The 10,239-nt window shown below is 43.4% G+C and overlaps 1 long non-coding RNA gene across 1 annotated transcript; it reads right to left on the reverse strand.

Annotated features, from left to right (window-relative positions):
* Positions 1–3,292: 3,292 nt before the first annotated feature.
* On the reverse strand, positions 3,293–6,267 carry LOC127348651 (uncharacterized). The gene is made up of 2 exons (XR_007879865.2): positions 4,685–6,267; positions 3,293–3,680 (listed from the first exon to the last, which is right to left on the reverse strand). It is a non-coding gene; the product is annotated as an uncharacterized lncRNA (long non-coding RNA).
* Positions 6,268–10,239: the final 3,972 nt, after the last annotated feature.

Raw genomic sequence — 10,239 nt, forward strand, 5'->3', positions numbered from 1 at the left:
GGCAGGGGTAGTTTGAGGCGCAAAGCGCCTCCGCCTCCCGGAGTGTTAGACATACGATGGAAGCCATGGGAGAGAGTGATGAGGTTTGCATATATGAGTCCAAGCCTACATATATATAGTGGAAAAATGGCGGGAATGCGGGAAGAAAATAGGCGGGAACGAAGTGGCGCGCGAAACTTTCATCCCGGGTGGAGGCTCCAACCGGGACAAAAGACTGGGGGAGGCTTATCTAGGAGGGCCTTATCTGGGGGGCTGATGTGCGGGTAACCTTTTGTCACGGCTGGTGGGTGCAACCGGGACTAAAGCTGTCGGCAGGATAAGGATGTGTCGGTAACCGGGACGCACTGCTCGATGAGATAAAGCATGTACCGCACGACGCCCTGTCGAAGGAACAAGACAAACTAGAAGCGGTGTCGTGCCTATAAAAGGAGCATCGATACGCCTTGCCAAGCAGATCAACAAGCCAAGCACAGTTTCATTCCCATGGATGAAGGAAAGGGTTGGGAAATCTCCCATGGCGCAGCTTCTCGAAGATGTCGTTGGTGCACACGCCCTACGGAATCTTCGGAAGCTGCTCCTCGGAAAAATTTCCCTGCAAGCCCGTGAAAGACTCTGTCTCCTCTAACAGTGTTGGGGAAAGGGTTCTTTTTATTACATAAATGTAGAGATTGTCTTGGGAACTATATATGAAGAATATATTCTTACATCGCCATCTACTGTTGTGATCTTCTACGCCGTAGCCATGGAGAATCTTCATCATTTAGCAAGATACTTGGGTCAATTTTCACCGTGAAGGGCGGAATTTCTTTAAACTTATTATAATCTTCTGACATGTTTGTCTTGTCATCCACTCCCACTATGTTTCTTTTCCCAGAAAGAACTATGTGGCGCTTTGGCTCCTCCGTTGATGTATTATTTTGTTGATTTCTTTTTCTCGATTTGCTAGACATGTCCTTCACGTAGAAAACTTGAGCCACCTCGTTGGCTAGGACAAATGGCTCGTCCAGGTACGCAAGATTGTTGGGATCCACTGTTGTCATACCGTACTTATCGTCTATATGTACACCGCTGAGCTTCACCCATTTCCACCGAAACAAAGGGACCTTAAAAGTGGGTCCATAGTCAAGTTCCCATATCTCCTCTATGTATCCATAATATGTGGTGGTCTGCCCATTCTCGTCTTTTGCATCGAAGCGGACACCACTGTTTTGGTTGGTGCTCTTTTTATCTTGGTCGATCGTGTAAATTGTATTCCCATTTATCTCGTACCCTTGGAATGTACATATGTTTGAAGATGGTAACCTGGACAACAAGTACAGCTGCTCTACAACAGTGGTGTCCGCTTCGATGGAAAAGATGAGATGTCTTTGCAACCAACTACCGAAGGTATTCATGTGTAATCCATGAATGGGGCTTGCCCGGGTTTATTTCTCGTAAAACATTTTTATGTTTCTCAATGTACGGAGCCACCAAGCTGGAATTGTATAGAACTGTGTAGTGTGCTTGATTGAAAGAAATCTTGTCCCTGCACACCGTTGCTTTCCTTCCTAGTGTGCCTTGTCCAGTCAGCCTCCCCTCATACCGAGATTCAGGAACACCAATCGGCTTAAGGTCAGGAAAAAAGTCAACACAAAACTCAATGACCTCCTCAGTTCTGTAGCCCTTTGAGATACTTCCTTCCGGCCTAGCTCGGTTATGAACATATTTCTTTAAAACTCCCATGAACCTCTCGAAGGGGAACATATTGTGTAGAAATACAGGACCGAGAATTCTAATCTCTTCAACTAGGTGAACGAGGAGGTGCGTCATAATATTGAAGAAGGATTGTGGGAACAACAACTCGAAGCTGACAAGACATTCGACCACATCTTCCTGTAATCCTGACAAAGTTTCTGGATCCATTACCTTCTGAGAAATTGCGTTGAGGAATGCACATATCTTCACAATGGCTAGTCGAACATTTTCTGGTAGAAGTCCCCTCAATGCAACCGGAAGCAATTGTGTCATAAGCACGTGGCAGTCATGGGACTTTAGGTTCTGGAATTTTTTCTCCTTCATATTTACTATTCCCTTTATATTCGACAAGAAATCAGACGGAACCTTGATACTGAATAGGGCTTCAAAAAAGATCTCCTTCTCTTGTTTGGTAAGAGCGTAGCTGGCAGGCCCTTCAAACTTCCCTGGATGATTGCCGTTTCGTCCTTTATGACGTTCCTAGTCCTCCCGTGCTTCTGTTGTATCTTTTGTCCTCCCATACACGCCCAGAAAACCTAGAATATTCACACAAAGATTCTTGGTCAGGTGCATCACGTCGATTGCAGAGCAGACTTCCAGGACTTTCCAATATTCTTGCTCCCAAAAAATAGATTTCTTCTTCCACATGGGCGCGTGTCCGTCAGCGTCTTTCGGAACAGGTCGACTACCTGGACCCTTTCCAAAGATAACATTTAAATCCTTGGCCATGTCAAATATATCAGCACCACTACGGGAGACAGGCTTCAGACGGTTGTCTGCCTCGCCATCGAAATGCTTGCCTTTTTTCCTTAAGGGATGCTTGCGCGGAAGGAAACGGCGATTGTACGGGTACACAACTTTTCTGTTTTTTGCCAAATATTTACTTTCAGTCTCATCTAAACAGTGTGTGCATGCATTGTATCCTTTGTTCGTCTGTCCTGAAATGTTACTAAGAGCAGGCCAATCATTGATGGTTACGAATAGCAACGCTCGTAGGTCAAATTATTGCTCGGTGTGCTCATCCCACACACGTACACCTGGTTTGGCCCACAACTCCAAAAGTTCATCAACTAATGGCCTTAGGTACACATCAATGTCGTTGCCGGGTTGCTTTGGGCCTTGGATAAGCACTGGCATCATAATGAACTTCCGCTTCATGCACAACCAAGGAGGAAGGTTGTAGATACATAAAGTCACGGGCCAGGTGCTGTGACACTACTGCAGAATAGGCCTCTAGTGACAGGCATAAAAGGCATGCTAGTGACAGGCAAAGCGCCTGTCACTAATGACTAGTCACTGGTATCATGTTACTAGTGACCGGCAATGTGCATGTCACTAGTGTGTGCACACTAATGACAGGCAAAAAGAGATGCTTGTCACTAGTGTGTGCATACTAATGGAAGGCCGCCCATGAGGTTTGGTAGTGACCTGCTCATTATCCTGCATGTCACTGGTTCGAAATTCCATTATAAAAAAATAAATGCTTTTTCACGAATATTCCAGGAAGCAAAATAAGACATTATACAAAATAAAATGTATTTTCCGCAAATATTTCAAATTGCACAACTGGATGTGTACCAATGATACGTTCACATCACCCAATTTGACATAACATTTGCACATAATTTGCAATCTATCTCATCAAGCTATTCATGTACATGCTCTCCATGAACTCAATCTAATCAAGCTTTGGAATGCATCCGCTGCTATCCAAGGAAGAAATAGGGTTCAGAGGCTTGTCTTGGTGTTGATATCTTTTGTTCCTTGTTCATTCGATACAAATGGTTTGTTCAATATGGTAGGAGCTGTTCGAGCATAGCCTCGCACTCCCCCACAAGCTAGCAGGTCAGTGTTGAAGAAAGGTTGGAGCAGAACATTTTGAATGAAGAGGAGACGGATAAGGACCCTAGTTCTCTTGTCATACTTTTTGAGAATCTTGACCAAATCTGTAATAGCAAAAGGGAACATAAGCATCGTAGATAATGAAAAATAAAATGAATTAATTGGAGCTCTATAATATATTAGACAGGGTATAGCGGCACATGAGCATACCTAGCGGCACATGAGCATACCTAGCGAGAACAGTGCAAGGATATAATTGGGGATCCGTAATATATGCAACAATGCACCTTTTTTTCTATAAAGTGCAGCAATGCACTTACAAACAAAGCGACCCCACAGAAGTTATGAAGTTACCACACAACACTGCCCCTCTGTATGGATTTTTTTCTAAAACATCTGCCCCTCTGTATGGACGGCCCAATCCACTAGCGAACCATCAGACACCAAGCAGACCTGATTCGGAGCGAGCGACCAACGATCGAACTGGTACTGGGTATTGAGATGAAAACCCAAGAGGACACGATGCGCTCTGCATCCTTGATTATTTTTCTAAGAAAAATGCCGCTGGTAGCTAGGTAGCTTTGCTAGTCAGTTTTGGAGGGTCTTGTATCCTTCCTAGTTTAGCACGTGTAATTTCTTTCTTTCCTCAATTCTTAGTTACCAGTTCAATAGCATGATTTCTTCACTAAAATTATGTCAATATTCTAAGTTAGTCAACAAAAAGATTTGGTGTAGTTAAAAATGAAGTGTTGTTTTTTAGTTTGGCCTGCCCAGATATTTTGTTGCTCCACCACTGCCAGACAGTACAAACTTTGGCCTATAAATTAAGTTTACTATGAAAAAATGGCATCAACTTGGTCATATGGTTCCGGCTCGAATTATTTACAGAGAAAGATAACTACTCTAGGCAACTACAATATAATGATTCTAGGCGACTACAGTACATATAATAATGCAAACAAAGGATATGTACAGAGAAAGATAACTACTCTAGGCTACTACAGTAGAATGATTCTTACAACTTTTTTCAAAAGATGTGCAGATATATTACTCAGTGAATCAACACATATTTATATGAAGCAACAAGTCAAGGAACATAATCGATCACCTTCCCAAACTTCTCCATGTGCTTGGCCTGCAGCGAGATGGCCAATTGATGCTGCAGAGAAGCAGGTAATATGCATCATCGGTAAAAAAAAGATCAAACGCTTGTAGCACATATATAGAACCAGAAGAAAATGCCTAACCAGCAGCAGTTCGGAACAGCTGCCTCCACCGACTATTTCAGTGCTAGTCTAAACTACTTATAAAAGCAAGAACTTGGCAGAAACAATTGATCTCAGCCGTTAATTCTTGTGCATCGAACAGTCCGCACCGCTACAGTGATGAGCACCTCAGCCTAACTCATTTTTTGTGCAGATTATTGCAGTGGGCTACTTGAAAAATGAGCAGCAAATTTGGCAGCCCATGATAGCGACATACCCTTTTTACTGGACATGAATGAGGTATAAAAACTAGTATCAACAATGACACAAACTAATTACTGCATGCTTTTTGTATATTAAATAGTAGTGTGTTTGTGTAAAAAAGTTATATACTGAAATCTGATAGTCAGTTAATCTTAATGGTGCCCATACAGTGAATGCATTGTGTCTGAATGTGGTTACATTGCAGTCTGTAGTGTATGAATTAATTGCATTGCTAGCAGTATTGCATAAAAGAGCAAAATTTTGTGTAGTTGTTTTTCTGTAACCTGTTATCCTTGTCTTCTTTTCTTTGCACCAAAAACTAAACAATTCCTTGTTTCTGAAAATTGCAATAGCGCACACAGTGTACATGTGTCCTTTGTTTTTGAATCTGGGATTTGGCTGTTAATCTTGGAAGAGTGTAGACGAGTAAGTCAGAAAGGTAACACTTTACAAGAAATTAGTCGTGCCTATTGGGACTTGCTCATGAGGATTACCATTTTTTACTTCGATATCAGGCTATTCGAGTATTATTCAGCATTTAGCTGGGTGTCTTCACTCTGAAATTTAGTAGGATGGTTAGCTTTTATCACAGCGAACTGGTGCTTCATTGGTCTCTGGTTCTTCCTTGTTTAGAGTTTTTTCAATTCATGTTAGGAGTAGAAGACAATATATTGCAGATTGGTATACAGCAGGTCCATTGACACCTAGATTTTATAAACAGGCTGAAGTAGTTCTTGTGGGAATTTAACAGAATCAAAGGCTGGCCAGCTTGCAAAGATACAGAAGCAGATAGTTTGCATGTCGAGCACGTACAGAAAATTCAGTAAGAGCACCACGATAATAAAGTTGTCCATTCATACCTACATAGAGGAATGGAAGTGGTGCATGGTCGGATACCTTCAGAGGTAGTCTGGCTTCGAGGAGCAGTGGTGCAGGGCGCTGGCGTCCTCGATTCAGGCAGAGGCGTCCTCCCGTCGGGTGAACGGGCGGCGCGACATTGCAGATGCAGGGCGGCGTCCTAGGGCGGCGGCGTTGGGGATGCAAGGCCGCGCCTGGCTTAGGGCGCCGGTCGCGTAGGGGGAGGGCGTCCACGCATCGGCGGTGGCGCTGGAGTGGGCTGGCGGCGCGGCGGCGTTGGAGGGGGCTGGCGGCGCTGCCTTCGGATGGGGCGCAGGGCGGATGCGGTTGGGGATTAGGATGGATCGCGGTAATGGGTACTCGAATTCTTTTGGCTAAGTCCCAGCTGCGGTTGGGTATCGTACATTCGTACATGGAGAGTCCTTGTCCATGCTCTGCTCGTTCCAGGAAAAGAGGCCCAGCTAGCTAACACACGGAGATTCATCCCATATAGGACGCGCGTGGGCCAGACCGGCCCAGAAATAAGAAGCAGCGGGTGGAGTTTAAGAAGCATTTCCGCTAGATTCCAGTGACATGCTCTTTTGTGTGCTTGTCACTAGCAAATTTTGAGTCCCAACCCGCCTCCATAAAAAAACTCAGTGACATCATTTTTTATACGCCTGTCACTAGTATTTTGTAATAGTGACAGGCTTATATATGCCTGTCACTGGTACATTTATTAGTGACAAGCATAATTTTGCTTGTCACTGATCACCTGGAGGCTATAAGCCTTTCTGCAGTAGTGTGACTGCAGCTCTGCACCCCAAAAGGATTCATGCCATCTGTACTTAGACCATACCATAAGTTCCTTGCCTCACCTGCAAAATCCGGAAACTATTTCCCGATGTTCCTCCACTGCCGACCATCAGCGGGGTGCCTCAACATCGCGTCTTTCTTACGTTATTCCATGTGCCATCGCAACAACTTGGCATGTTCTTTGTTTCTGAACAAACGTTTCAACCGTGGTATTATTGGAGTATACCACATCACCTTCGCAGGAACCCTCTTCCTGGGTGGCTCGCCCTCAACATTACCAGGGTCATATTTTCTGATCTTATACCGCAATGCACCGCATATCGGACATTTATTCAAATTCTCGTACTTCTCACCGCGGTAGAGGATACAGTCATTAATGCATGCATGTATCTTCTGCACATCTAATCCTAGAGGGCAGACACGCTTCTTTGCTTCATATGTACTGACAGGCAATTCGTTATTTCTTGGAAACAACTTCTTTAATATTATCATCAATTTCTCAAATCCCGAGTCAGTCACACCGACCTCTGCCTTCCATTTCAGCAATTCCAATATGCTACCCAGCTTTCTCTGCCCATCTTCACTACCTGGGTACAACAATTTGTGGTGGTCCTCTAACATCTTGTCGAACTGCAACCTCTCCTTATCCGTGCCACAGTCTCTTTTTGCATCAGAAATGGCCCGACGAAGATCATTATCAACAGGATCATCCGATGCCTGTTCTTCACCTCCTTCTTCTTCATTGCCGTCCATTGCGGTATCATCGCATTCAGAGAACATAGATCGGTACTGGTCATCATTATCTTCTTCTTCATCGCCGTCTTCCATCATAACCCCTTCTTCTCCGTGCTTGGTCCAAACATTATAGCTGGACATGAATCCAAAACGAAGCAGGTGGCTCTTAATGTCTCTTGAGCAAGAGTAATCCTTCTCGTTCTTACATTATAGACATGGACAACACATAAAACCTTGCTTCGACTTGTTGGCCTCGGCCACAAGCAGGAAAGAATTCACGCCCTCTCTGAAAGCGGGAGCACATCGGTTACCGTACATCCATGGATGACTCATCTGCATCATAATTATAATTATATATGTATCAGATGCAATCACCTTGCTAAAATTAGTATTGTACGGACTATGTATATATATACGAGAAAATAGTTGCTAACCTTTTAGGATCAAAAAGAGGAGAAATCTTATCAAATAAAATCAAGTGGCATCCCTCACAAGCATTCCATCAAACACGTCTTGTGCACTTGTAGAAAAAATGAGCTAGCATACACCTCCACCTTCACCACCAAGGAAAAAATGAGATGGGGGGCTGGCTGCGTGTCTATATACAGGCATGGCCCTTTTGTCGCGGGCCGTATTACGACCCGCGACAAAAGGGGTGCCGACAGGAGGCGCCAGACCTCAGACCCCTTTTGTCGCGGGTCGTAATATGGCCCGCGACAAAAGGGCGCGACAAAAGGCTCTGCCTGCTCCAAATGGCTTCGGAGCGACGTGGCCACCCCATTTGTCGCGGGTGGCACGCCCGCGACAAAAGGCTCCCACGAAAGCCCTATTTACCACTAGTGTGATGTCACCAGCGTCATGCATACATCAACTTATTGGGCTTGTAGGGGATCATACAGACCTTAACTTATTGACCGGACCACTCCCCCTCTCACTTTGTTGACAATCCTCGTACCTTAACAATGTTCCAAGTGCTGGTGAACGAGCAAAACATGATTTCGGTTAATAGGTATGCCAAAAAGTACATTTCCAAAAAAACGTACATTTCCAGATTATGTTCCAAGTGTTGATATAAGTGATGGAGGAGCTGGGGGTTAAAGGCTGGTTGCTTCTGGTACTTGCTTGGTGATTTTTGTTGAAACAAAACATTGGACTATGGGTAGTATGTACTTGTTGAACTATGGCACGTAATAGTTGCATCTAGGCTAGGTAATGTTAGTATATTGTGAATTATGATGTTGGACTTAAACATTCAAGTTATTCTATCTTATTTTCGAAATTGTTGTTTTTGATCTGTTTTGCATATTAGTGAGCTATGATGCTGGACTAGTATTCTTTAGAAGTTTGTATTCTTAATTTTATTGTTGTTTAATGATTTTATATTTTTCAACTTAACATATCATTGATTCTTGGAAAATAATATATTTGAACAACATCCTATTCTTCGAACCAAAAACACAATTGGCTCATCACTTACACTAGACCAAACACACAAAATAACTATCGCCAACTAGATGGTAGCAATGCCCTGATCGTCTAAGCTAAATCCAAGTGGCTATAATCATGGATCGTACAAAATCAACTATAGAGCAAATAGTAGTCACAGAAATTGCTGCCAAGTGCCAATCAAGGATTAACGATCTATAAGCATGTTGCTTGCCGGCCGCTCGGATGAGGCTGGTCATTGTTGGGAAGTAACATAGACTAGTAACATATGTCATGTTACTAGTTTAGATTACTACTTTCATAGTGGGTAGTAACTTATATGTGGTGTCATGCATTATATCATTTATTATGTTGTAGACTTATCTTGCCTTGAGGTGTGTGATGTTATGGTAACATAGCTAGTTACCACCTCAATCTTTTTCTTTATTTATTAGCATGTCATGTCATCAAAATGTCTTGAGATGTGTGATATTACTAACTATGTTACTCCCACTATGAGTAGTCTCAGGCTACCACCGCGGCTTATCCATTCCTTATCCAGAAAAATTTACACTTGGCCTCGCCGCAGCAAGCGGGGCCACATGGCCGGAGCACCGTCTCGCTGCTGCCACACATGCAAGACTATTCCAGTTGCAGCGCTTGTGCTGAGGAAATATAGCGAGAGACATGTGATAGTTCAGTTGCTTCCTGGTTGGAGATTCTCTCGTTCTATCTTTGTGGCGACTTGACTTATTGCTTAGATTCGGATTATTGGAGTCGGAAAGTCTGCGCGACGACCCGGATCCACCGCTCGATCCATCGCTGCTGGTAACTGACTGCAAGCTGGCTGCCTCCAGTTTTTGTTTGTTCAATTACTTTTCTTTTCTGAAAGAAAGTCTTTCTGTTACATAGCGTTTACTTCTTTTCTGTCTCAAGTTACCCAACATGAGGTGGATTATACTAAAAAAATGAAACAGCGGTTGAGTTTGTTAGATGTACATCCATACTTAGCAAGGTCGTTGCTCGTACTCCCTCCATTCATTCCGTGTCAAGGTCGACATGGTGCTTAGTAGCCAAAGCAAGGATTTAAAAGTCGCAACTCCCTCCAACACTAAATATTTGTCGTAGGTTCAACGAATCTATACATATTTTTAGCATACCATTTAATTAATTCAATTAATTCCGCGATAAAGTATTTAAAGTCAGAGGTAGTAGGAGTATGTATTTTCTAGCTATTGGAGTAACAAACTATCTTTTTCTGTGAAACACACTACAAACGTAGATGCCAACAAATACATACATACACTTATCTCTATGAACGTACGCACACCCTATCACTATGAACATCTTCGATAAACGAAGGCGAAAAACTGATCCGACG

This window comes from Lolium perenne, chromosome 4 (assembly GCF_019359855.2).
Source record: "Lolium perenne isolate Kyuss_39 chromosome 4, Kyuss_2.0, whole genome shotgun sequence".
Taxonomy (NCBI): Eukaryota; Viridiplantae; Streptophyta; class Magnoliopsida; order Poales; family Poaceae; genus Lolium; species Lolium perenne.